Source organism: Geotrypetes seraphini, chromosome 3 (genome assembly GCF_902459505.1).
Source record: "Geotrypetes seraphini chromosome 3, aGeoSer1.1, whole genome shotgun sequence".
In the NCBI taxonomy this organism is placed as follows: Eukaryota; Metazoa; Chordata; class Amphibia; order Gymnophiona; family Dermophiidae; genus Geotrypetes; species Geotrypetes seraphini.
This window is the reverse complement of record NC_047086.1, coordinates 296875220-296901923: the sequence shown is the minus strand read 5'-3', so window position 1 is coordinate 296901923 and position 26704 is coordinate 296875220. Positions and strand designations below refer to the sequence as shown.

At 44.4% G+C, this 26704-nt stretch overlaps 1 protein-coding gene and 1 long non-coding RNA gene across 9 annotated transcripts in view; one reads left to right on the top strand and one right to left on the bottom strand.

Annotated features, from left to right (window-relative positions):
* The window catches only part of CHRM3 (cholinergic receptor muscarinic 3), a 1018971-nt gene extending 1017817 nt beyond the window's left edge, over nucleotides 1–1154 (bottom strand). For all 8 annotated transcript variants that reach the window (XM_033937301.1, XM_033937305.1, XM_033937299.1 and 5 more), the window contains exon 1: nucleotides 601–1154. The gene's annotated coding sequence lies outside the window, so the exon portion shown is untranslated. The remainder of the gene's footprint in view (nucleotides 1–600) is intronic.
* Nucleotides 1155–1355: 201 nt separating this feature from the next.
* On the top strand, nucleotides 1356–25385 carry LOC117358263. The gene is made up of 3 exons (XR_004538982.1): nucleotides 1356–1431; nucleotides 20231–20297; nucleotides 25216–25385. It is a non-coding gene; the product is annotated as an uncharacterized LOC117358263 (long non-coding RNA).
* The last annotated feature ends 1319 nt before the right edge of the window (nucleotides 25386–26704 follow it).

Here is a 26704-nt window from a genome sequence, read left to right as displayed (position 1 = left end):
AAACTTACTACCTCTCATTTTTGTAAAGGTTTTTATTCACAAATCCTGATACAGCACACTCAAAGATTACAACCTCCAAGGGAAAAAAAAACACATGTATGGCTCTTCAGGTGACAAAATATACATGAAGGTACAGTAGATTCTGGTTAAAAAAGACAAAGTATTGCTAAAGGGAGGACAAATTAATCTTTTACTAGAGACTTTAAGGACGGCCACAAAATGAATCATCGTGAAAGAAAATCCACGATAGGACAGGGCACCTGGCTTTCCTATTTGTTCAAAGTCAAAAGGGATCTGCCAGCTTTAGAGCATTAAACTGAAAATCCGAGTTTATATATTGAACGGCAACAGAAAGAAATGTCAACAGTTGGGAAGTCGGCGTGGTTACATTTTTCTGTTAGGTGGTAGGATAATATAATAGTTTGAGCAGACCCCAGGCAGAAAAAAAAAGTTAGGAATGCATTGTTAGTATTGTTTTACCAGTGGATAGACTCCAAAGTCGTTTAGGGGTTCCCCCCCCCCACTATTGCATTTGTCACAATGTCACCTTAAGCTGCCTCTCGTCCGCTTTCTCTCATCATTTTCCCTCTCTTCTCTTACCTGCGTCCAACCCTCTGAGAATTCGGTCCAGACTCCTCTATAAGGCACCTCCAACTCTGCTGAGCCACCAGCGCCAGCTCCTTCCCTTTCCTCGATTCGTCTTTTTTTTCCTGATCGTTCAGAGCTGTCAGATGGCCACCGGCTTGTGGACCAAAATGAAAACCCCCGACAATTCACCCTTCTCTGCTTCTCTTCCTCCCCTCCAAAAATATCCTCATGGTGTCCCAGGTTGTACCGCCAAAGCGCTCTCCAAACTATCACCCTTTGGCGAAAATCACTTATTCCAAGGGCTGCCTTTCGCCCATGCTTGCTTGATTACGTTTCCCTCTTTTGCAACTCACTTTCTCCAAGGCAAAGCTCCTTCTCTCAGGAGCGTGCGAGGGTGGGGGTTGTTTCCCCCCCCTCCCTCCCTCCCCACTGGATCTTTTGCTATTGCCGATTGCCAAGCAGACGGGAACCCTCCGGGGTCCCTCGACCCTTCACCGGCTTCCCCCACTCCAGCTCTACCAAGTGCCGGAATGCTCCCGCAACAGCACAATCAGGAAAACTCCCCCCACGGCTCAGCGCCGCTCTCCGGGACCTCCCCCCCTCCCTCCTTTCCCCGCCACTAACTCCGCCCTCGGGCGGGAATACTCTTTAGTTGCCGCTGCGCGTAAACAAACACTGAGGCAGCCAGCGACACCTGATTGGTCGTCCGGTCCTGATAGGCCACGCCCACTCCCAGAATCCCGCCTTCTCCCCGCCCGCAGGCCCGTTGGGTTTTCATTCTGAAACAAAACTGCTGGGCGCGCGCGCGCAGCTGGGCGACAAACGAGCGGCTCGTGCCTCCAGGTAGTGTTTGGCCGGGATTCTGTGTGAAGGTAGTGCGCGCGTAAGCAGGTGGCGGATAAGGTGGAATATAGCAGGAAGACTTGCTGCCGGCTACTGCTCATTCTTACAGAGCTTGCTTGATTTTTTTTTTTTTTTTAATATTATTGCTCATTAGGGCATGAGTTGGACCGGCGTAAGGTGACAACAAGGGAATGGAAGGAGGTGTTTGCAGGAACCTGCAAAGCGTAGTAGCCAGGAGCTGTTGTTAGGCACCTGTCTTTGCACGGCAGGGAAAGTTCAGCTCAACCTGCACAATAGGGCGTGAGGCCGGGGCGGCTTGTGGTCTTGCCTTTTTTCCCGCCCTAAACCTCCCAGCAGCACTCCACCCCCTGCTCTCCAGCTCCCAGACTACGCCAAATGATCCGCAGGATCCGTCCTTTACCTTGTTCCCCCAAAGGATCCCACTTAAAATCTTGACTTTAGGACAGCCTGGGGAGTCGGGGGTTGCCAACTTGTGAAAAATAAAAGCACTTGTACTGTTGTAGCTATTAACAACTACGGATCCTCTGTGATCCGCTTTCCAAACAGCTCTTCGGTTTCGTCTCAAGAGTCTTCAAATGCCATGGATCTATGTCATCTTCTCAAGGACGTGCAATCCTGTTGCTCATCGCTGTCTGCTTCGATTTTGACACTGGTTTGTGGCCCACTAGCTCCATTTTTTTTTTTTTTTCTTCCCTTTGCCACCTCATACGGCTCTGCAATTTTTTTTCTATCGCGATTTCACCTGAGGCCCCTTCTCCCACTGTTTATATTCGGGGTGATTTGCAGAAATCCTACCTGAATTGTTCCAAGCATCGCCCCCCACCCACCCCACTTCCGCTTTTGGTTTAGCGATGTTTTGCAATCTCCCTTCTGTAAAAGTGTAAAAAGAAAAACTTTACATTCGTTTACTTAAAATTTTTGACACTGCTAATCCTATGATTTTAAAAGCAACTGCCGGGTCTTCCTTTATGTATCATTCATAACTTTTCCTTGGGGGGGAGGGAGGAGGGTTGCATGAAAGTGACATATAAATAAATAGCTGGTAATTAAAATATTACATTCTATCCAGTCAGAGCACAAAGATGTGAAACTTGGAGAGGACATTTTGTATCTTATTGCTGCCAATTTCAGCATTCCCTTTGTCATGCCTGAACAAATTATTGCCTTAGCCTTCCTGTACACTTCTAGCTAAGTTTTTCAAAGTGGAACCACCAGGAGAGCTTTAAAAGCACACCATATTGCCCTTAGCTCTCTTAAAAGTTTCCATTTATTCACCTTATAAAGTAATTTCTGAACAAGTGTTTACAGTAATTTCTAGAGATTTGGAGCGTGCATTTGTATCATCCATAGAAGTATAAAGACTTTTCATAGAAGTCCTGGTTTATCTTCTAGGGTCTTTTCCCCTGAGCCTAGACTAGGAGGAAAGCCTTAATGATTAGGTGCATAACCTTGAGATTCACTGTTTGTAGAACACAACAAACTGAGCCCACGCTTTAATTAAAAAAAAAAAAATCTGCTCTAAATTATTCAAATGCCAGTGGTACTCTAGTATTGCTCCTAAGAGATCCTGACAGATTTTGAATTTCTTGCCTTCAGATATTAGATCTGAGTTTCAAATTCTTGCTTTAAAATTTTTCCCCACTAATACACTTTCCAACAGCTTGGAAATAAAGGACTCCTTTTACAAAGCCGCGGTAGAAGTTTATACCGTGGGCTGGCAAGGTAAATGTTCCGACACTCATGGGAACTCTATGAGAATCAGAGCATTTACCTTGCCAGCCTGCGGTAGAAACCTCTATCGCAGCTTTGTAAAAGCCAGCGATAGTTTATTTGCTGTCCAAAGGAGATTGCAGGGGAAAAAAGAACCCTAGAAGGATGCCTTAAGGGTCCTTTTACTAAGCTAATGCAAAAAAATGGCCTTATTGTGTCCTTATTAAAAAATCCCTTCTAGAAACTTGTGAAACACACTATTGCCACCAAAATATAGACTAATGCTAGAGCCACAAATCCATATATATTAAATTGAATAATACAAAAAAGAGTTAAAAGGATCGATGATAGCTTGCAAGATAGTTATAAGCCAAGACTTGTTCAATTGGTAATATAACTGCGAGCTCTTGAGATCCATAAAAAATTATTTTAATTCAATTTAATGAGTGATATATGGATTTGTGGCTCTAGCATTGGCTTATTGTGTCCTTACACAGGTCTATCTCCTGCTCTAAGGCCATTTTTATCTCTACCATAGTACTGCCTTTTTTATTATTATTATTTCTGTTGTGTTTTTCTTTATTTTCTTGCATTAATAGCTATAGGCCTCTTTTACAAAGCAATTCCCAGCGCAGCAAATGCAACAAAGGTCATTCAATTTATATGTGTTTCATCGCATTTGCTGCACTAGGAATCACTATCTTAACTTTGTAAAAGACGCCCTATGTGCTAATGTTGCCATTAGCACATGGCCAATTTTTAAAAAATTACCACTTGAGCATTTACCACCACCCATTTTGTAGGTGGAAGTGCTACACAACAAAGAAAAATGGGGAGACCCAATGATCCACAGTGAAAACAATCCACCGATGAAACAAAAAAAAAAAACTGTGGATACAGATGTTCTGGAGATAATTTATTAAACACTGACATATAAAACCATGAAAATTCAATTTAAAAAGAATATGATAAAAAATGCTGTGATAAAAATCTTAGCATTTTTTTGCTACTTCAGCTTGTCTGCGGTGTTCTTTGCTCACATGTTTAAAGACAATAGACTGTTTTCAGTCCAATTCTTTATATGTGAGGTTGCAAACCATTGGACTCCAGAGGAAGGTGTGTTCACCGAAACACGGACCGTGTAGGGTCCGGTTGGCTTTTTATCACAGTATTTTTTATCATTGTACTTTTTTAAATTGAATTTTCATGGTTTTATATGTCAGTGTTTAATAAATTATCTCCAGAACATCTGTATCCACAGTTTTTGTTTTCATCGGTGGTAAGTGCTACTGCATTACCTGTATGCTAACCAGTTAAGGCCAGATTCTTTATATGGTGCTCAAAACTGTATACACAGAATTATTTATGTTAATTGGCAAGAATTTGGACTTGAGCTTGCATCTCACTAAGCGCTATTCCATAAAGATGCACATGTAAATCCTTTAGCATGCAACTGAAAAGGAGTGTGACCATGGGAGGGGCATGGGCAGGTCAGGGGCATTTACTAGAAATGTGCACAGTATCATGGAATTTGGGGGATCCCTGCCCAGTGGCATAATGAAGGTGACTGGCACCTGGGGCAGTGGTGCCCCTTTTCCCTGACCCCCCCTTCCCTGTACCTTTTTAACTTCGGTGCAAGCAGTGAAGAACTTGCTGCCCGCGTCGGCTTTGGAGCTCTCTCTGATGTCACATCCGGAAGTAACAGAGAAAGCGCCAAAGCCAACGTGGTCAGAAAGATCGTCGCTGCTCATGCCAAAGATAAAAAGGTACGGGGAAGGGGCATGGGTGCACATGTGCAGCAGGGAGAGGAGTGGGAAGGGGGGCAGAGAGGAGGAGGGGTGCCAGGGCCCCAAGGAAGATCGCACCTGCGGCGGATCCCCCCCCCCCCGCACCCCCTTACTACACCACTGTTCATGCCTCATTTACTTGCCAGGATTTACACCAACGGTACAGATCCAGGAGGTATGCACTATTCTATAAATGGTGCTGAGCATGTTTTTTGCCTGAATGTGGATGCCATTTATAAAAATCCACCTTTATGCGCAGTAATGTAAATTTGCTAACGGTTAGTGCAGGAATATCCACATTGCACATGACATATCTCCCTCCCCCCCCCCCAAAAAAAAAAAAAGAAGTAAAATTTAACACACAGTTAGTGCATGGGCATTTTGAAGTTACTGCAGAACGCCTGAGCATGTCCCGCTGTACTTTATTTTTGGTTATATTGGGGGTGCATTAGCGCCGAAGACAACTTGATAAAAAGACCTCTTAATATTTCCAAGGAAAATCTAGTTGAAAGCTGTCTAGGATATTGTGGGAACAAAAGTGTTTAATAATAATAATTTTATTCTTATATACCGCCAAAGCCATATAAGTTTGAGGCGGTTTACAGCAAGAGGCGCTGGACAATCAGTGAAGAGGTTACAATCAAAGTCAGCAATACAATCTTACATAATAAAGAATATGAAAGCTAAAAGGTTCATAGGGTTACAGGATTGAATAAGAAGTGGTGAGTAGATTCTTAGTTAACAAATCGATTGAACAGACTTGTTTTTAATAATTTTCTAAAATTGAAGTAGGATGAAGAGTGTGCGAAAACGTTACTAAGCCAGTTGTTCCATTTGCCTGCCTGGAAGGCAAGAGTTCTGTCCAAGAATCTTTTGTAGTGGCAGGCTTTTATTGTCGGATAGGTGAACAGATGAATTCTTCCTGTGGGCCTTAGATAATTTGCCAGATTGAAGTGGGAAACCAGGTAAGTGGGAGCCAGACCAAATATTGATTTATAACATAGACAAGTGAACTTAAACAGGATTCACGCCTCTAGGGGCAACCAATGGAGTCTTTGATAGTAGGGGCTTATGTGTTCCCATTTTTTCAGCCTAAAGATCAGTCGAACTGCCGAATTTTGAATAACTCTGAGTCTTAGAATGGTTTTTTTGAAGGAACCCAAATAAATAATATTGCAATAATCGAGCAAGCTCAGGATGGATGATTGAACCAGTAAGCGGAAGGATGGTGCATCAAAGTATTTTCTGATGGTTCTGAGTTTCCATAGAACCGAAAAGCATTTTTTAATTAGTAAGTCTGTGTGTGCATTTAGAGTGAGGTGGCGGTCCAAGGTGACTCCCAGGATTTTAATGGAGTGGTCAATAGGGAAGTCCTGACCATTCAGGGAGATCAAGGAGTCTTTGATTTTGTCATTAGGGCTTGCCAGGAAAAATTTAGTTTTGTCGGTGTTGAGCTTCAATTTGTATTCGGTCATCCATTGTTCGATTTCATTTAGAATGGATGATAGATGAATCTTTATCTCGGAGGTCAGAGAAGTAAGAGGAATAACAATGGTGATATCGTCAGCATAGATATAAAATTTAACCTTTAAGCTATGTAGTAGGTTCCCCAATGAGGCAAGGTAGATGTTACATAGAAACATAGAAATAGACGGCAGATAAGGGCCCACGGCCCATCTAGTCTGCCCACCTTAATGTCCCTCCCCTACCTTTGCCCTGTGAATAGATCCCATGTGCCGATCCCATTTGGCCTTAAAATCAGGCACGCTGCTGGCCTCAATCACCTGTAGTGGAAGACTATTCCAGCGATCAACCACTCTTTCAGTGAAAAAGAATTTTCTGGTGTCACCTCGTAGTTTCCCGCCCCTGATTTTCAACGGATGCCCTCTTGTTGTCGTGGGACCCTTGAAAAAGAAGATATCTTCCTCCGCCTCGATGCGGCCCGTAAGATACTTGAACGTCTCGATCATGTCCCCCCTCTCTCTGCGCTCCTCGAGCGAGTATAGCTGTAATTTGTCAAGCCGTTTTTCGTATGGTAGATCTTTGAGTCCCGAGACATGTTGAACAATGTGGGGGAAAGAGGAGAGCCCTACGGGACTCTGCAAGAGTTAATTGAGAGAAGGGCTTGAAAGATTTTAAATGTGGTAGCTACAGAGAGTTGGTATGTATCAAAGAACTTCATTTATTTTTTTTAGTAAGAGGTAACTTATTTCAAGGAAGCTAAAGAAATTAGTAATACTGTATAAGAGATCTATTTACTAACCTGCAAAGCATATTATTCAGTTAACACACATTATTAATGACTGGATCCCATAGCTCAGGGGTGCCCACACTTTTTGGGCTTGCGAGCTACTTTTAAAATGACCAAGTCAAAATGATCTACCAACAATAAAATTTTTAAAAAACACAATGCACACTGTACGCATAGAAAATGTTAATTATCATTCCTATTCCAGGGTTTTTCAAAGAGGTCAAAGCAGATGACTCTATGCACTATCACCTCAGTAACAACCATACAAAAATAGACAAATATACCCCCCTCCCTTTTTACTAAACCACAATAGCAGTTTTTAGAGCGCAGGGAGCTGCGCTGAATGCCCAGCGCTGCTCTCGACGCTCATAGGCTCCCTGCGCTAAAAAACTCTATTGCGGTTTAGTAAAAGGGGACCTTAGTGTAAAATATAGACAGCAGATATAAATTCAGACACATTTTGATCACTAAATTTAAAATAAAATCATTTTTCCTACCTTGTCTGGTGATTTCATGAGTCTCTGGTTGCACTTTCTTCTTCTGACTGTGCATCCAATCTTTCTTCCCTTTTAGCCTGTATGCTTCCTCTCCTCCACATCTCATTCCCTCCCCCAACTTTTCCTTCCTCTCTCCCTGCCCTTTCTTTCTCTCTGCCTCCCTTTCCTTTTTTTCTATTTCTCTTCTTTCCTTCTATCTCCCTGCCTGCCCTTTTTCTTTCTTTCTCCCTGCCCTCCCCCAAGACAATGCCACTATGATCGGGGACCAGGACCCAAACTGCCATCGGGGACCAGGACCCAAACCACCACCAATAACAGGCCCGAAAGCCGACGCCAATAACACGCCCAAAAAACGACGACGCCCCAACCTCTCCCTGCTTCGGCCGACCAGCATCGCGAGGAGCTGTTGGGGGAAATGCTGCCGGATCCTGCCTTTGTGGAAACAGAAAGTAGGCAGGACCCGGCAGCAAGAAGAGGAAATGCTTCACTAACATGTCTCCCGCCTTAGCCCGTAGCGAACGCTTGCTTCAGGGCTCTCAACATGTGCGTGCCGGCTTCTCTTCTCCCCCCCCCCCCCCGGACAAAACTTCCGGTTTCGGAGGGAAGAGAAGGGAAGCCGGCATGCACACGTTAGAGCCCTGGAGCATAAGTTCGCTACGGGCTGAAATCTCCAAGCCAGTTTTTTTTGTGTTTTTTTAATCTTCAGCAGCGGCGGCAGCAGCAGATGACAGCTGGGCGGACCGCCCAGCTAAAAGGCCCTAGAGAGAACACTGGAGAGGAAGGCTGATCGGCCCGGTTAATCAGGCGGCAACACGAGTCTATCACGGAGCCCGGGTTGGGCTTCGCGATCGACTCGCGTTGCCTTCCTGAGCTACTGGTCGATCGCGATCGACGTGTTGGGCACCCCTGCCATAGCTAATAATGGGAACCTGAGATAGTGACCTGCATTAGCACGTTTATCTACTATAATGTTCAAGTTCAAGTTTATTAATATTTGATGTATCGCTTAATCGGTTTGCTAAGCGATGTACATAATTATAAAAAGAGTAGAAATACAAAACTAACGAACAAAATAACAATTACTTGACAACAAGACATACTTGAGTTGGGAGGAAAAGGGGGAAAAGTTACAATTTATCGTTGTGAAGAGAAAACAAAAAAAGGAGAAGAACAAAAGGAGGGGGGAGGGTTAAAAATTTAAATTTAAATGTTAAAAGCATCTTTAAAAAGATGAATTTTTAGTGATTTTTTAAAAGAGGGAAGCTCCTTTTCATTTTTAATATACTGTGGTAATGAGTTCCACCATTGGGGGCCCATTACTGAGAACATGTATAATCTTCTTGTGCCTATTATTTTTAAAGAGGGAATGGTTAAAAGATTCTGAGAGGATGATCTGAGTGGTCTCATAGTATTATGAGGTATTAACATTTTGGCTATGAATTGGGGTTCATTATAGGTTAGGGTTTTGAACGTTAGGAGCATGACCTTAAAGAAAATGCGATGACTGATTGGAAGCCAGTGGGAATCGATCAGAAGTGGTGTAACATGATCATATTTCTTGGCGTTATATATTAATTTAATAGCAGTATTTTGTATAATTTGAATCTCTTTTCTTTTTGGGGGATATTCAGAAGCAAAGAATTACAATAATCCATTTTAGCTATAATCAATGAGTGAACCAAAATATTAATAGATTTGGGTTCGAGAAATTTAGCAATTGATCGAAATAATCGTAATTTGTAGAGACAGATTTTATTTATGTAATCGATGTGCTCGTGAAATGATAATTTATCATCGATTGTTACTCCAAGAATTTTTAAAGTGGAGACGGACTCTAATGGGAGGTTGTTAAGAACAAATGGGGTCTTCAAGACAATGTCTTTTTTCCAAGAAAAAATCATGGATTTTGTTTTTTTATGTTTAAAGATAGTTTAATGAAACGCTAAGTGCACATGTGCACTCCTACCCGCATGTTCTGTGATCCGTATGTCCATGGCAGGCAGGAGTGAAGACACCAAGACTCCTCCTCCCGAGCCCCAGCCACGCTGGCCGGCTTCGGCCCCATGGGCCTCTCATGGAGCCCACCTTCCTGCCCAGCATGGATGGCGCGGTATAAGCAATGCCGGAAGCGGGCCAGTACCTGTGTCACTTGAGGCGGCTGTTGGTTTGCGGCGTGCACAGCGGTTGTCGTCACGTGCAGGCCGCGGTAGCTTGAGGCAACTGTCGGCAGTGCAGGCAGTTGAGCTGTGGCGAAAGGCGTCATGTGGGTGCTGACAGGACAGGAGGACAGACGCGAATGGAATGGAAGTCGGATGCTGGATAGGGGGAGCAAGTAAGGGGTGTTGCTAGACAGGGAGAGCATGAAAGAGGTGCTGCTGGACAGGGGGGAAGGAAACAGGAAGGAAGGCCTACTGCTGGACAGGGGGAGCAGGGAAGAGGTGCTGCTGGACAGGGGGGGAGGAAACAGGAAGGGAAGCCTACTGCTGGACAGAGGGAGCAGGGAACAGGTGCTACTAGACAGGGGGGATGTAACAGGAAGGGAGGCCTACTGCTGGATAGGGGGAGCAGGGAAGAGGTGCTGCTGGACAGGGGGGAATGTAACAGGAAGGGAGGCCTACTGCTGGATAGGGGGAGCAGGGAAGAGGTGCTGATTGTCAGGGGGGAGGTACCATGAAAGGAGGTCTACTGCTAAACAGGAGGAGCAGGGAAGAGGTGCTGCTGAACAGGAGGGAGGTAAAATAAAGGGAGAAGGGCTGCTGCTGGACAGGGGGACTAGGCAAGGGGTGGTGGTGGACAACCGAGGAAAGAGAGAGACAGAAAGAAAGATATACAGACAGAAAGCGGCCAAGGAGAGAGAAAGACAGACACACACACATCTATTCTAGCACCCGTTAATGTAACTGGCTATAAGACTAGTAGTTTAATAAAAAGACACTACAGTTTGGAGGATGAGTGAAAGACAAACATGCATCCACTCATTTCCCTGTCATGGGATGTGCATAACTAAAGAAATTGCCTAAGCCAGTTCTGTGGATGTTTAAACAACCCCACCATTGACAAACTCCTTGACTGTCCCAGGGAGAGGTAATTTCTGTTAGGTTTTGCACCCTTGCTAATTTTGAAAAGTTGGCTTCTATGGATGATTTAACAGAAGAATTAAAAAAGGCATGGCTCATCATAGAAGATCCTACATTGCAAAGAAATATAGGAGGAAGCTGGAGATCAAATGGGTTTGATGGCATTTCCAAAGGAAGAAAATTTGGCAGATTAGCTAGACTTTAGTTGCCAACATTATTATTATTTTTTATAGAAATCTCTCAGATGTTATCCTACTGGTAAAGGGTGCTAATAAGTAGTGAGAGACATGGAATACAGTAGAGCTATCCGATGTGATAACAAGAAAAATGAGCAAGGCTGAAAATTTGGCAAAAAAAGAAAAAGTGTAATTTGTTCCATTCCGAGCTCATTAAGGCCCCCTTTAAAAAGCTGCATTAAGGTATTTTTATTGCAAACCGCTGCGGTGAAAGCTCCGATGCTCATAGAATTCCTATGAGCGTCAGAGCTTTTACTGCAGCAACTAGTGATTTAAAAAACCCTAACATCACTTTGATGAAAGAGGATATAAAGTAGATAACTGTATAAATGTGATGTGGTAGGTCTTCTGAAACTACACTGTATTTGTCTTTGTATTCTTTAAATGCTATCACAGATGAACTGCAAATTCATTTTTGTTGTTGCTCGGGAAGCATAGTGGGGCCATGATCCAACCCATATTTTGTCCAAAAGAGCAACTGGAAAATCTGGGGGCAGGACTGGAAATTGGTTTATTTGGCCATTTTAGATAAAAAGATATTCTGCTGCCACTATTTTATTATAAGGGAATGGGACTTGGTATACTTCCTTTCTGTGGTTACAATCAAAGCAGTTTACAGGTGGAAGTCAGGTCAGAACCCCTCCAGCTCAAGCACCCCCCCCCCCCCCACCAACCCCTCCCCCCCCCCCCCGGGACTGCAGGCAGGCTCCGGCGGCTTGAGCAAGTTACTCTGGAAACTAACGCGCCACGAAGGTAAAGGGGAGGGAGGGAGATAGATTTGGCTGGTAGAAAGGAGGGAGGGGGCCCTGCGCAATCGGTGACCGCATGCATTCCCTCCCTTAACTGCGGGGACAAGGCCATTCACCACTCCACGGGGCGGTGGATGGCCTTGTCCCCGTACCCACAGTGAGCATTTCCACACACCCCCACCTCCACCCCCACTGTTTCGGCAGGTTACTCGCGGCTACCCATGAGTAACAGCCACCGTGCCATTCTCTAATAGTAACAGATGATGAATCTGTAAGAAAGTGTATCAGATGGTATATATAAGATAAATTTTAATCTCTGAGCTTGAAACCATAAGTTCATTTGGCTGCTTTAAGAGTGTTAGAATATCTAGAAAGTGCTAAAGTACAGAATGAGGATTTCTGCATCAAGAGTGTTAAGTGCTACGAAGCTGATGTAAAAGTGAAAGTCCCAAATGGAGCCACGATTGAGAAGAGTGATGATTTGCAGGTAGCTGTTTCAGAGGAGCAGAAATCAAGATAAGAGCAAAGAGATTTATCCCAGATATAGATTTGACCTAGCAGTGGAATGGAAGAGAATTCAGCAGGAAAAAAATTACAGTGACTAAAAAAAAGCTTTCGCATTTAAGAGTTGTAAGTTTCTAACTAATTTAGGTGGAGGCCTGGAGGAAGCAGAACCAGAAGGGATCAGGGAAGTAAGAGAAAATTGTATTAGACTATGATCAACAACAAAAGCAACATATGAATCATAATTAACATATATTTATGCTGAAGTTATACAAAGATGACCACAGAAGATTTAGAAGTGAGTTTATCAAGATTTGCAATTATAGTGTAACTTACTTTCCTGAATCAGCCCCCAGATGTAGTCTCCCATCATGTTCTCATTATATTGTCCTTGGTAGTGGCATTCGAAGTCCAGTATATCCTGGTGGAAGTGCTCACCTTGCTCCTTGATCCCATGTTCTCCTTGAATATCTCAAGATGAGCATCAAGGGCATGGACTTTGAGAGACATCCTACAACCCATTTTACTCTACATAGTTTTCAGCCTTACGATTATCCAGGAAGCCTTGAACCACTGTGACAGCTATTTCAAGCTGCTTTCTCCTTCCTAGTTAGTTTCTTGGGAAATTCTTTGCATTCCTGGATCTTCTTCATCTGTCGTCTGATAAAGACACCAGCTTTGACCTTTGCCTCAGAAAAATTAGGGGGCGATGTCTTGAAGGTACTTAAAGGCTGCCAGCTCCTTGTTTAGAACTCTGTCAGATTGTTTCATTAGGCCCAATTTGATATGCAATGGTAGCATCGGCACCTTCCAGGACTCCAGCAGTAGTTCCCATTTATTGTTGTTTCTTCCTACAGAGAACTCAGTCTGCTGTGGCCAGTCCCACTTTTTATAGTGCACCTTTCCCCCTCTTTTACTAAGGTGCACTAACCGATTAGCGCACGCTAAACACTAACGCGGCCACAGACTAATATGCATGTGTTAGCAATAAGCGTACGCTAATCGGTTAGCGCACCTTAGTAAAAGAGGGCCTTTGTATCCCTTCTGTCCCAAAGGCAGAGATAGCAGGGAATCTTGGTAAAACTACCTTGATGACCCATTAGGAATGCTACTATTTTGAAATCTCTGATGACCTCCCAGCCATACTTATAGTTTAAGGCTCCTAGTAAGGTCTTGATGCTATTGTAATCCTCTTTGAGGTTCACTGAGTGAATTAGTTGAAGAGACAGGTACTTATTCCCATTATAGAACAGCAAAGCTTTGATTTTCCTGAATGAGCTGGCAATGAAGAGACGCCACTCTTTCAGGTTACAGGTGATTCCAGTTGCTTCAAACAGACTGGTCACCTTGGGTTAGACAGAGCCCATCTTGATGGAGAAAGTGGAAAAAGTTTTGAGTTGGATAACCTGGACATACTGAACTACCTGGTGGAGGACTACCTTGTGTATGTTGGATACTACAGCCATTTTAACACATATTTTCTCACAGTCTAAAGCAGTCTTTCTTTACAAGCTAACCAGATGGAACAGCATGTACTTCGCTAATCTATGAACGCATGTATCCTTTTGAAATGCTACTCCTGCTGGCCTAGTCCTTGTCTTCCTAAGGAGGATACTTCTCCAAGGTTCGGTGGCCATTGTTCATTTGTACTGATCTGTTATCAGTACCGTATGACATATGCAAGGCACCCTGAGAAGCCATAAAACACTCATAACAAGTAACAACCCCTGAAGGATGAAGGGGGAATAGGGATGTGGGGGCCTGGTGCCTGTCTCTGAAGCAAGCTATGGGATCCAGGCATGGCCAGGATGCTGGAATGTCATCCTTGCATCTTTGTTTCAGTTTTCTGCATAAGACTGTCTACAAGGACACCATCCTGAAGACATACAGTGTTGACAAACAAATCAGCCTCAGCAAGGTGACATGGACCTGTATTAATTATTTCCCTTTGTGTTTCCCCTCAATGTTTCTTCTTTACTTTATGAATTGTAGTTCTTCCCTCCTCTCCCATGTTTATCAATGTTAATAATCACGAGTTCTTACCCATTATTTAAATTATTGTATGTACTGTACTGTTTGTTTTATTTTTTTTATATATTTAATAATTGTTAAAATTTAAAGTGTACATCGCTTAGAATATTTGATTAAGCGATTGATCAAGTCAACTAATAAACTTGAAACTTGAAGTTCACGAAATGCCCTCTGTTTCTAGACTGCTAGGGTTTCTCTTGTGTGGGGGGAAGTGAGAGAGGCTGGGGGGGGGAAATAGGTATACATTTTTTGTATCAATAGGGAGTCATATGACCAGAGTTCGGGGATGAGTCTTTTGAAACAAAGCAAGAATTTATCTGTATAAAAGAAACATGCATCACAAGTAGGGCCAGAGAGGTTTACCTGCTTATGCCGGAGGGTGTGCTAGCCCCCTGCTCGGCATATGAGTGTAAGTGTTACTCTCCATTGCATATTCTGAACTGACAATATATATTTCTTTCTGTTATGTCTCTGCTGCTATAAATTTGTAAGCCATTATACTAACAATAAAAATATTGTCTGTTTTGGAAAATACAATGCCGTCTTGTAGTCATTCCAATGAGGTAAACTAAGCAGCCATACTTTAGTTTGGTGATACTTACTGTGATCTGTGACAGTGGTGTTGTAAGGGAGCAAGGGGAAGACTGCCAGCACCTCTCCCCCCTCCCATGTTTGTGCCCTCCCTTCCCTGCCCCCATACCTCTTTAAAATCTTCAACAGCAGGAGTAACTACTCTAGTCTGCTGATCATTCTGGCCTGGCTCCCTCTGAAATCACTTCAGGTCACAGGGTTAGTCAGGTCAGAGGGAAAGCCTGTGCGAGCAGCAGGCCGTAGAAGCTGTTCGTGCTGGTGAAGATTTAAAGAGGTTTCGAGAGTGGGAAGGGAGGGTGCAAATGTGGTGTGGGAGGTACAGAGGGGGCGGAGAAGAGTGCACCCTGGGGAGGTTGTCACAAAAGGAGCGGGAAGGCGGAGAGGAGGGCATGGGGGGGGAGGGGTGCCACCACCCCAGGCATCTCCCACCCTTGCGACATCACTGATCTGTGACTTGCACACTATCATCCAACAAGTTTCAATGCTTGAGCCTAGATGTCAAAATCTCGGCATTGGTCTTGGGGAGACCAAGATCTCTGATCAAGTCATTGAGGTCTTTTTGGTTTGGATAGTATGGGTTTCCCTTCCTCCCTCCCCCCCCCCCAGTCAGCAGCACTGACATTTCCATCTCTCCCTCCCATTAGAACACCACCGACCGCAAGACCGTCGGCAAAAATCTAATCAGGCTGCTTTGTGGCCTTCTCCCGAGCATTCTTTTCTGCATCACTGGTGATATCATCAGCAACATGACACAAAGAATGCCAGGGAGGGAAAAGAGAAGGCCGCGAAGCAGCCTGATTAGATTTTTGCCGACGCTGCCATTTGCAAGGTATATTGGTCTCGCGGTTGGCGGTGTTCTAATGGGAGGAAGAGATGGAAGTGTCAGCGGGGGTTCAGCTGCACATGGGGGGGATAGAAATATGCTGCACTGGGGGGGATGGGAGGGATTGAAGCCAAACTTGTGTTTTATTAAGATGGAAGATTACAAGCTATGGAAATAAATTTGACTATGGTGATTTACATACAATAAACATTTACATTTCTGAATTAAAGAACTATAAGGATTCTACTGCACAAGGAATGGGATGGGATGGAGGGAGGGAAGGAAGGGAAGGGGATGGGTGAGAGGGGAGGAAAGATGCTGCACATGGAGGGAGGAGAGAAAGGAAAGAGGAAGAATTAGGGTGGAGGAGAGGAAGGAAGAGATGATAATTGTACATGAAATAAAGAAGACCTACCTCCAAAATAAGACCTAGTGCGTTTTTGGGCCCAAAATTAATATGACAGTGTCTTATTTTCGGGAAAACACAGTACCTAGCAAGCAAAGTCTTAACAGCCAAAGATATGTCCTCTTTTTTAGGCGGTTGTCTTTGGCCGCCAAACTTATCCAGCAAGTTGAATATTAGCGGCGACCAGTGGCGTACCAAGGGGGGGGGGGGCGGGAGGGGAGATCTGCCCCGGGTACGAGCCCTGAGGGGGTGCTCCGGCGTCCATTCCCCCCCCCCCCCCGACGTCTGGTTCTTCCTCTCTGGCCTCCCCGCACCATTAAGAGTACCGAAGCAGCCTGCAACAAGATCGCGATGTCAGTGATCTTGCGCTGCTTCATGCTGTCCTCCGCAGCGGTCCCGCCTCCTCCACTGACGTCAGAGGAGAGGGGCGGGTCCGCGGCAGAGGACATCACAAGCAGCTCAAGATCGCTGACATTGCGATCTTGCTGCAGGCTGCTTCTACTCTAAATGGTGCGGGGAGGCCAGAGGGGAAGAACCGGACGTCTGGATGGGGGGTGGGAGGGGGGGCGAGTGGTCCTTTGGGGTAGGGCAGGCAGGCAGGCCTTCAGGGGGAGATGCAGGCCTTAAAGGGGGGGGACAAGCCTTCATTGGGGGAGACAGGCTTTTGGGTGGGACAGGCCTTCAAGGGGGGGACAGGCCTTCGGGGGGTGCAGGCCTTCGGGGGGTGCAGCCTTCGGGGGGTGCAGCCTTCGGGGGGGTGCAGGACTTCAAGGGGAGGGACAAGCCTTAAAGGGGAGATGCAGGCCTTAAAGGGGGGGACAAGCCTTCATGGTGCTTTCAGGGGGGGGACAGGCAGGCAGGCCTTCAAGGGGGAGGCAGGCAGGCCTTTAAGGGGGGGACAGGGGGGTGGGACAGGCCTTCAAGGGGGGGACAGGCCTTCAAGGGGGTGCAGGCCTTCGGGGGGGTGCAGCCTTCGGGGGTGCAGCCTTTGGGGGGGTGCAGGCCTTCTGGGGGGATGCAGCCTTCGGGGGGTGCAGGCCTTCAAGGGGGGGGACATGTCTTCATGGGGGGAGACAGGCTTTTGGGGGAGACAGGCAGGCAGGCCTTCAAGGGGGGGACAGGCAGGCAGGCCTTCAAGGGGGGGGACAGGCCTTCAGAGGGGTTCAGGCCTTCGGGGGGTGCAGGCCTTCAACGGGGGAGACAGGCCTTTGGGGGGATCCTGGTGTAGAAGTACACAGAGGGAAGGGGGTGTTCAAAGAGATGTGCATATGCCAGACTTTGGGGGGGAAGAAATAATGGGTCTGAAAATAGAGGAGAGGAAGAGAGATGATGGACCATGGGATTTAGGGAGGGAAGGAACAGAAAGGGAGAGAAATTGGACACAAGAGATGGTTTGGAGGAGGGATAGAGATACTGGATAGGAGGGTAATTGGGAAAAGAAAGGGAGAGATGGTGGGCCCTGGGGTGGTGGGGAAGGAGGGAGAGTTGCCGGATGAAAGGTGGATCTGTGGAGGGAGATGAAAATAAGGAAAGAAACCAGACTTCCTGGGGAGGGAATGGAAATGGAAAGGAGGACAGAGATGGCAGATGGATGGTTAGCATGAAGAAAGAAGGAGAACCTGGCAAGCAAGTTATCAGAAGACAACCAGAGCCTGGGACCAACAAGATTTGAAAAATAACCAGACAACAAAAGGTAGAAAAATTAATTTTATTTTCTGTTTTGTGATTACAATATGTCAGATTTGAAATGTGTATCCTGCCAGAGCTGGTGTAAGACCGCAAACGTGAGCTAGGATTTAACAGAGAGAGGAAAAGTCCTTTTTGTTTCTTTATTTTATTTACACCACAGCGCAAGTGTGGTTAGGAGAATCCAAAATACTCAACACAGGGGGTGAAAAAGCTATAAAACCCACCAGGATTTTTGAAAAAAAATCACCCAACTGGGAAGAAAAATCGAATCGAAAAACCAATTGAATAGGCTGAATCAAAATTTTTCTTCCTGAATCAGGCAGTTTGCGCTACTGTCTAAGATTTTAGGACCTGGGATTGGGGAGAGATGGCATCCTCAGTACTTTATAATGCAAGTGAAATGAGGATTTGGTCAGACTTTTGAAGGGTCTGCAGAAGAAAAATATTGTATAGGCCGGGGACATGAGACAGCAGGAAATGGGAACTTTTCTTCCTTCTATTTTTGTGAATGGAAAGGCTGAGGATGTCAGAGAGTTCAGTTAAAATATGGGCTTTATAAAAAAAATATAATAATGTGTTTTATAAAGTTTATAAGCATTGCTGGCCTACCCAGTGAGGTGTTCCTAGTGGTGGTGGTGGTGGTGGCGGCAGTGTGTCAATGTGTTGAGAGGAAGAGGTGGTCTGGGAAATTCTCCTGAGCAAACTCCGGGCCCATTTCCACCCCCCAGTTAGTCCACTCCACTCAACTGGTTCACACACTGAGTGGGTCTTTGGGCATTGTGCCTAGGTAGTTGTTTTGGGATCTCTTCCAGTGGTTTGTCAGTATCTCCTTGTGGTCCAAGGAAGGAAACTTTGTTAACCTTAGCATTGACCTTTTGTAACAGTGCTGCTTGTGTGGCATTAGGCTATCTAGTGATCGAAAGAAAAAAAAACACCTTTGCACATTTTTGCACTATAGGTGGGTGTATGAGGAGATTCACAGCTAAGTTCGTGTATGAGGAGATTCACAGCTAAGTCCGTGTGAAGTTCCCTTGTGTTGTATTTGACATCTAGCAAGGTCTCTGTTTGGAAGGAAAGATCTAAGCTTAAAAATGAAGTGGCCAGAAGTTATGGTAAAAGCAGATAGCTTAGCTGGTTTTAAGAAAGATTTGGACAAATTCCTGGAGGAAAAGTCCATAGTCTGTTATTAAGACATGGGGAAGTGTCTGCTTGCCCTGGATCGGTAGCATGGAATGTTGCTACTCTTTGGGTTTTGACCAGGTACTAGTGACCTGGATTGGCTACCATGAGAATGGGCTACTGGGCATGATGGACCATAGGTCTGACCCAGTTAGGCTATTCTTATGTTATGTTCTCATCTGTAGGGGCCTTTGGTTTCAGTTCTTATTTTAATGTATTTTTTTTCTGGGAACTTATCAGTGTTTTTTATAATGGGAACAAAAATGGAAGAGAATTAATGTGTGTGGAATGGGGGGGTGGGGGGTAACTAATTTCTTCAGCTAAATAATTAAATCCACCTCAACCAGACATAGGAGAACTCGCACACCATTCACACACCCTCCAACCAAAAACGTCAAAAGAAAAAAACTGTTCAACAACCTCCTAACACTCGACTCCCAACTCTACAACCTATTGACCTCGACCACAGACTACAAAACCTTCAAAAAAGAAATAAAAACCCTTCTATTCAAAAAACACATAAAACCGAACTAACACAATCAGAACTGTCCCAAGCATCACCTGCAACTACTCCATACGTACTTCTGATGTCATGACAATTCAGACATAATTTATGTTATGTTATGTTTGGAATAATGGTTACATATATGAGGTTCAATAAAAGAATATTTTCACTCCCTGTTTCTATTCTGACCATGTATACCCTTTCATGGTTATTACAAAAAATATTTTTTACTTGTAGGGTGTCAAAAAATGATGGGCCCCGGGTGCCACATACCCTAGGTACGCCACTGGCAGTGACCAGCTATGTCAGGGAGCATATCCAGTCAACAGCCAATCCAGAGACTTGGATATTCACTGTGAGATAGCCGGCAATCACACGCTGAATATTGGCGGAGAGCTGGTTATGTGCTCTTTAGACGACCTGGAGCTGTTCCCGGTCATCTAAATAGCGCTGAATATTGGGACCTTTGGATTTTATTTATTTATTTTTTTTAATAAACAGCAGTGATGAGAGCACTTATTTTTGCTTATGATATTATGCATATGCTTAATAAGTTGAAGGAAGTTAGAGACCTGTTATTCTGCAAATGTAGCTTGTAGCATTAGATGTAGTTTCATTATATGCTAACATCCCTTAAGGAGAGGCAGTAGAATTGGCTTCACAAGTGTTTGCATCTGAAAAAGATTACGGTAAGTAACAGGACTTATGAATAAGGTATTAAGATATTTTTTTCTTGTTTGAAGGGCCTTTTTACCTCCAACTACATGGAATGGTGATGGGAACTTTCTAGGTATCTTCACTAGCCACATTGTAAGTGGAGCTATTTTTTTATACCTCACACTAGTTTTCCAGAATAAAATTATGGAAAATGTTTTTGAATATCTTTTATATTTGGACCTCAACAAGTTAGAAGTTGGGACTATTTCAGTTGGTAATGCTTTAAACCTAAATATGAAATTTAAAATCATGTGTCATGCAGATGTTGCGAGAGCAACATGGTTGTGGTGAAAATCTTTCCTGGTCCTCAGGGCGCAGATACTTATATTGGAAGCTCTTTTTTTAAGTTTCCTCACAAATGCCAATGGTCATTTTAGGATAATGGTTATTTATTTGGCTTTTCCTGCTCAATGGCAATGTTTCTTGTAGAGAAAAAGAAGTAATGGTGGATGGTGAAGACAGTTTAGATAGAATCTTTAAGCATGTAGGGTTCCACAGTTACTGATCCTTGTTCTTTTTTTCTCCACTCTCTCACCATGATGTGGCCTGGTGCCAAATTGGTGGTTTGATTATGGTTTTTGTTCACTTGAATGTGTGTTTCAAAATCATAATAAAGAAAATGACATATCATGAAAGTATTGAATTCTTTAAATTTGACAATAGTGAAACAAAAGGGATAATAATACGACTTTATATAAGAAGCCAGTAGAACAAAATATTGTATATACTCGAATATAAACCCATCTGCATATAAACCAAGGTAACCTTTTTTTCCCTCCCCAAGAAAGGAAAAAGGTTGACTCAAATATAAACCAAACTCACGCCAGTCTTGTAAGGTTACTGTGGGATTGAGTGGCCTAGTGATTAGAGCTGCTGCCTCAGTATCCTGAGGTTGTGAGATCATTTCCAGTCGGCTCCTTGTGCACTCTGGGTAAGTCACTTAATCCCTCCATTGCCCCAGGTACCACAGTTATATTGTAAGCCTGCAGGGACAAAAATGGAAAATACTTAAGAGCACTTGATTACTATTCAATGTATTGTAATCGTTTTGGGTAGATCTCTTCATGAAAAGGTGGTAAATAAACATAGCAACTACTATGGGAAATCTCATCAGCCATTATGAGTGGTGAGACTGCATGGATCAGGAGCACAGGAGGATTACTCTTATTCTGGCTCACTATTGGCCCAGCAGGGCTTAAGGTAGGCCCCAGGGAGAGACCTGCTATGGGTCTGAGAGGGGAAAAATATAAACCGAGACCCCCATTTTTGGCCCTCAAATCTCAGTTTATATTTGAGTATATACAGTAATTTGTGTAGTTTCATAGTTATCACATGCAAAGATTAAAATCTAGTTCACATAGTCAATTCTCCCTGTTAAAATGGGTATGTTCTGCACTTCAAGAATTTGTGTGAGAATTTGGGGAGGGGGTGTGGATGGTTTTCGAGGAGGAGTTTGAATTACCTTTTCTCAGTGTCACGGGGGGGGTGTGATGGGGAGAGGGTGGATAGAGGAGGAGAGTCCACTTATCAAATGGGTATATCTCCAGCCCTTTTATAGGTTTCATCTGAGAGCATCAAACCATATATCAGCAGGGCAAACATCTGCTTTGAGAGTCACTGACTTGCCATACCTGACAAGACCTCACTTTGCCTATGCCTTAAGCCTACTCTGTATATGATTCAGACAGGGCAAGTTTAAAACACAGGCAAACTAGGCACGTGCCTCAGGGCCAAATGTTTAAGAGAGACCCACTTAGATGTGCTGCTAATTCAATGGCTGCCATGACAGATTTTTGCTCTATAAGCAGTCACTGGCAGAAAGAAAAGTGTGTGGGTGGGTGTGGTGGTAGTGGTAGGGAGTGGGATTGAAACCAGAGCTATTGCCCGTAGAGGTCTGTCTATTCCAAGGGTGCCGAATACGTTGATTACGATCGACCGGTAGATCGGGAAGGCAGTGCGAGTCGATTGCGGAGCCTATGCCAGGCTCCGTGATAGACTTGTGTTGCCGTCCCGATCTACCGGGCTAATCAGCCTTCCTCTCCCCGATTTCGCCCACCACCCTCCCTGCAGAGGCGTCGGATCGACCAGCATTCCACTCCCTGACATCAATTCTGACGTCAGAGAGGAAGTTCTGAGCCAGCCAATCGCTGCTTGGTTGGCCTGTAACTCCTCTTTGACGTCAGAATTGACTTCGGGGAGCGGAATGCTGGTCAGCACGATGCATCTACAGGGAGAGAATGGGATGGTGGTGGCTTGGGGGCCTGTTCCCCGATGGTGGCAACAGCAAACCTAGTAGCTTGAGGGCCTCTTCCCCAATAGTGGCAGCGGCAAACCTAGTGGCTTGGGGGAGGGCAGGGATAAAGAAAGAAAGGGGGCAGGCAGGGAGATAGAAAGAAGGGAAACCGAAAGAAAGGGGGCATGGAGAAAGAGAGAAAGAAAGGGAGGCAGGGAGTCAAAGAAAGAAGGGGGCAGGGAGAAACAAAGAAAAAGTTGGAGAGAATGAGGTCTAGAGGAGAGGAAACATACAGGAAGTGAAGAAATATTGGATGCACAGTCAGAAGAAGAAAGTGCAACCAGAGACTCATGAAATCATCAGACAACAAAGGCAGGAAAAATTATTTTATTTTCAATTTAGTGATCAGAATGTGTCCGTTTTGAGAATTTATATCTGCTGTCTATATTTTGCACTATGGCTCCCTTTTACTAAGCCGTAATAGCGGTTTATAGTGCAGGGAGCCTATGAGCGTCAAGAGCAGCTCCCTGCACTAAAAACTGCTATCGCGGTTTAGTAAAATGGGAGGGGGGTATATTTGTCTATTTTTGTATGGTTGTTACTGAGGTGACAATGCATAGAGTCATCTGCCTTGACCTCTTTGAAAAAGCCCCGGAATATAAATGATAATTAACATTTTCTTTGCGTACAGTGTGCTTTGTGTTTTGTTTTTTAATTTTATTGTTGGTAGATCATTTTGACTTGGTCATTTTAAAAGTAGTTTGCAAGCCCAAAAAGTGAGGGCCCCCCCTGGTCTATTCTTTCCCATATCTAGTGCACTGACTTCCACACAGTTGATGAGCCCTTAATTTCCTTTCTTCCTCTATCACCTTTCCTCAGCAGTGTGATGACCCCCACTTGTGGGAGTTTTAAAAATGTTTTTTCTATTACTGTGGTGAAGGGAACAGCACACTTGCTTGCCTAGGGTCCAACCAAGGGTTAATTCTGCTCTGGATGCAGGGCAAAAAGCCAGGGGAATGTAGAAAGCGGTCTGGGGTGACAACATTAAAAATAGTGAAGATTGGCAAACAAAGGAAAGCTGAGCACAGAGAAACAAGTGAACCATTGTTGGTACTTGATTTTGATGATGACTTGCCATTTCCTCTTGCTGCTACTAAGAAACCTAGAACAAACGTAGCTAAATGTCATGAACCTGTGTACAAACTGATCAGATTTAGTCTCGGTCATTATTTGAGAGTACAAAGGGGGGGGAAGCATTGTTGCCTCCCCTCAAATGTAAGAGGGACAGCCAGCTGATGTAGCTTAAAGGCATTGTGCTCTGCACCACAAATGTCCTACATACAGTACCACCTGATCAGTCATTGGAGAAAGCGATTGACACATGTGTAGAGCTGGCAAGGGAAGCCCCAAACAGCTGAGCAGTCTCCTAACACTCAACTGTTCAAAGCAGGAAGAGTTAGAGGTTTTGGGGGATATTTTAATGGGCACAGATGTGTGTGTGTTACACAGATATGTTGGGCAAACTGGATGGACCATTCAGGTCTTTATCTGTTATCATCTACTGTGTTACTATGTACATCTATGCCCATTAAAAAAATGTCATACCAGAACCTCTTTCCCTCCTGACAGGGGTCTCAAAGTCCCTCCTTGAGGGCCGCAATCCAGTCGGGTTTTCAGGATTTCCCCAATGAATATGCATTGAAAGCAGTGCATGCACATATGATCTCATGCATATTAATTGGAGAAATCCTGAAAACCTGACTGGATTGTGGCCCTCAAGGAGGGACCTTGAGACCCCTGCCTCCTGATGATAGCCTACACCCCCAAACTTTAAGAAAAAATTGGCAGGAGGAAGTCCACTCCCTCCTGCCTTGGCCACCTGGCCCCCCACACTCACGACCTCTGCACCTTTAAATTGAAGTTAAGCAGAAGGGATGCTCACTCTCTGCTGCCACCATTGCCCCCTGCAAACTTCCAACACCTCCCCAAACCCCTGACACATCCCACAACCTCGTATATTTCAGATGAAAATTCAGCAGGAGGGATGCCCATTCCCTCCTGCTGCCAGGCATTCCATGAACCCCTGCCACCAACCCAAACCCCTGACTCCCCCCCCCAACCCCGTACCTTTCAGAAGAAAGTCCGGCAGGAATGATTCCCATTCCCTCCTGCTGCCAGGGCTCCCCATGAAACCCTGACACCCCTCCAACCCCATACCTTTCGGAAGAAAATCCAGCAGGAGAGATGCCTTTTCAAATTGGTGGGCCTTCCCCTTTCCGATACATCCAGGGATACACTGGAAGAGGCCTAAGGCTCTGATTGGCCAAGGCAACACCTCCAGACCTGTCGGAGATTTGGGAATTTAAAAAACCGGTGCTTCATTTTGTGCATCATGTGGTATCGATTGGAGTACTCATTTTAATATTGATGAGATCATTGTAAAGTATTAACATACAGTTAAAGGAGGCTTCTACAAACCACGAAAAAGACCATGATTTACTGTTTTGGGCATCGATAGATGCGATACATTGTCACTAAACTGGTTAAAACTGGTTTAGCAATGATTATTAAATGCATGGTAAGTTTTGTGCATATGGGCCTATGACTCTTGAAATCCAAAAAACAAGACAAACAACCCCACAGAAAATATACAACAAAGAGAAAGTGGGGAAGGAACCATACACATCAACCTATGATAAAGTAGAGTTTATTGAATACAATCAAATATTGCAATGCACAACATATAAAATGACCAATCTATCTTGCATTTCCTTCCAGACCCGATACAGACCGTGTTTCGGCATCGAAAAGGAAGTCTTCTTCAGGGGTGCAGTTGACAAGCCAATAGATGGTGCTGGAGCACTTGAATATATGAAAATGAAACACTATATAGCGAAGTATAGACACTGATGGGAATTCGGGTAAAAACGTCTCTGTGAATTGCTCCTGAGTTGCATGGCTGCACATTCGCAAACAGCACATATGACTCTTGAGGCAAGCAGTCCCCCACCCCACCCCACCTCCGTTACATACTTCCATGTCGAGTGTTTCTGTGCTTTATTTTATCCCACAAACAATACAATTGTTGTTTTTACTCTGAGCTCCAGTCTAGCTCTATGGAAGACCACTGTCTCATCCCTACTCTGTGTTTTTTGTTTCTTCATGGGAAATGGCATCGACATTCTCCATGTTGTTTCATGCCATTTCTCCCCTGAAAAAAAAAACCAGGAATACCCCAAATTATTTTTTAACATATGTCATTATAGTGCATTGTGAGAGAGTCTATAGGACACTACAACTCCCTCTCCTAGATACTTCCTCACAGTTTCAGAGACACCTTAATATATGTAGCTCCTCCCTAGGGAGAAGTGACATGGGAGAGGTGGAGTCAAGGAAGCAGCTGCCAGAAAGTATATAAGGCAGGGCCAGAGCTGGGCTAAGGAGGTCCAGGGAAGTAGTGTACCCTAATCTACGCCTTGACTGCAATCGCTAGCTATTCAGCTTGGCTGAAATAAGCCAACTGCTTTTTCCTGAATACTTGTGAGCCTTGTTTTGAGTTACCTGACTGCAAGAGACTGTTGCAACCTGTGTTTGGGGCATAGTAGCCACCGGCCACATATGGTGACTTGGGCCATTTAAGCCACAGGTCCATCTCAAGACTTTTGCCTTTGAATTAAGACACTATTTTTCCTTTCTCTGACCCTGTGAAGTTATAGGACTTGGGTTTCAGAGCTAATAAAGAGTTTTGTTGTACCTTTTCCCCCTCCTTTACAAAGCTGTGCTAGCGTTTTTAGCGCAGGCTGCTGTGGTAACACCTCTGATGCTCATAGAATTCCTATGAGTGTCTGAGCTGTTACCGCCCTGGCCAGTGTTAAAAACACTAGCGCGGCTTTGTAAAGGAGGGGGTTTATGATTGTGTCTGGCTATGTGTGCACAGACTCAATTCCACACCTTGCTCACACTGCTACATGCACACTTTCAAAAGAATGTGAACTATTTTGAAAGAGTGCATACTCATGACGAAGAGTGTGCACTATTTGCAGTGCATTATTTGCAAAGAGGGTGGACTCTTAACTATGTTGCTTCCATAATGGGAAAAAAAAATTAATAATGGCGAAAAAAACCTATCCCACAACGAAAAGGAAAAACACAACCCTATGTATAATAATACAAACCAGAAAATGAGTGGGGAAAGTACACAGTCGACCAACATCAAGGACAATCAATTTATTGAAATATATAAATAGCTAAAATATATACAAAAAAA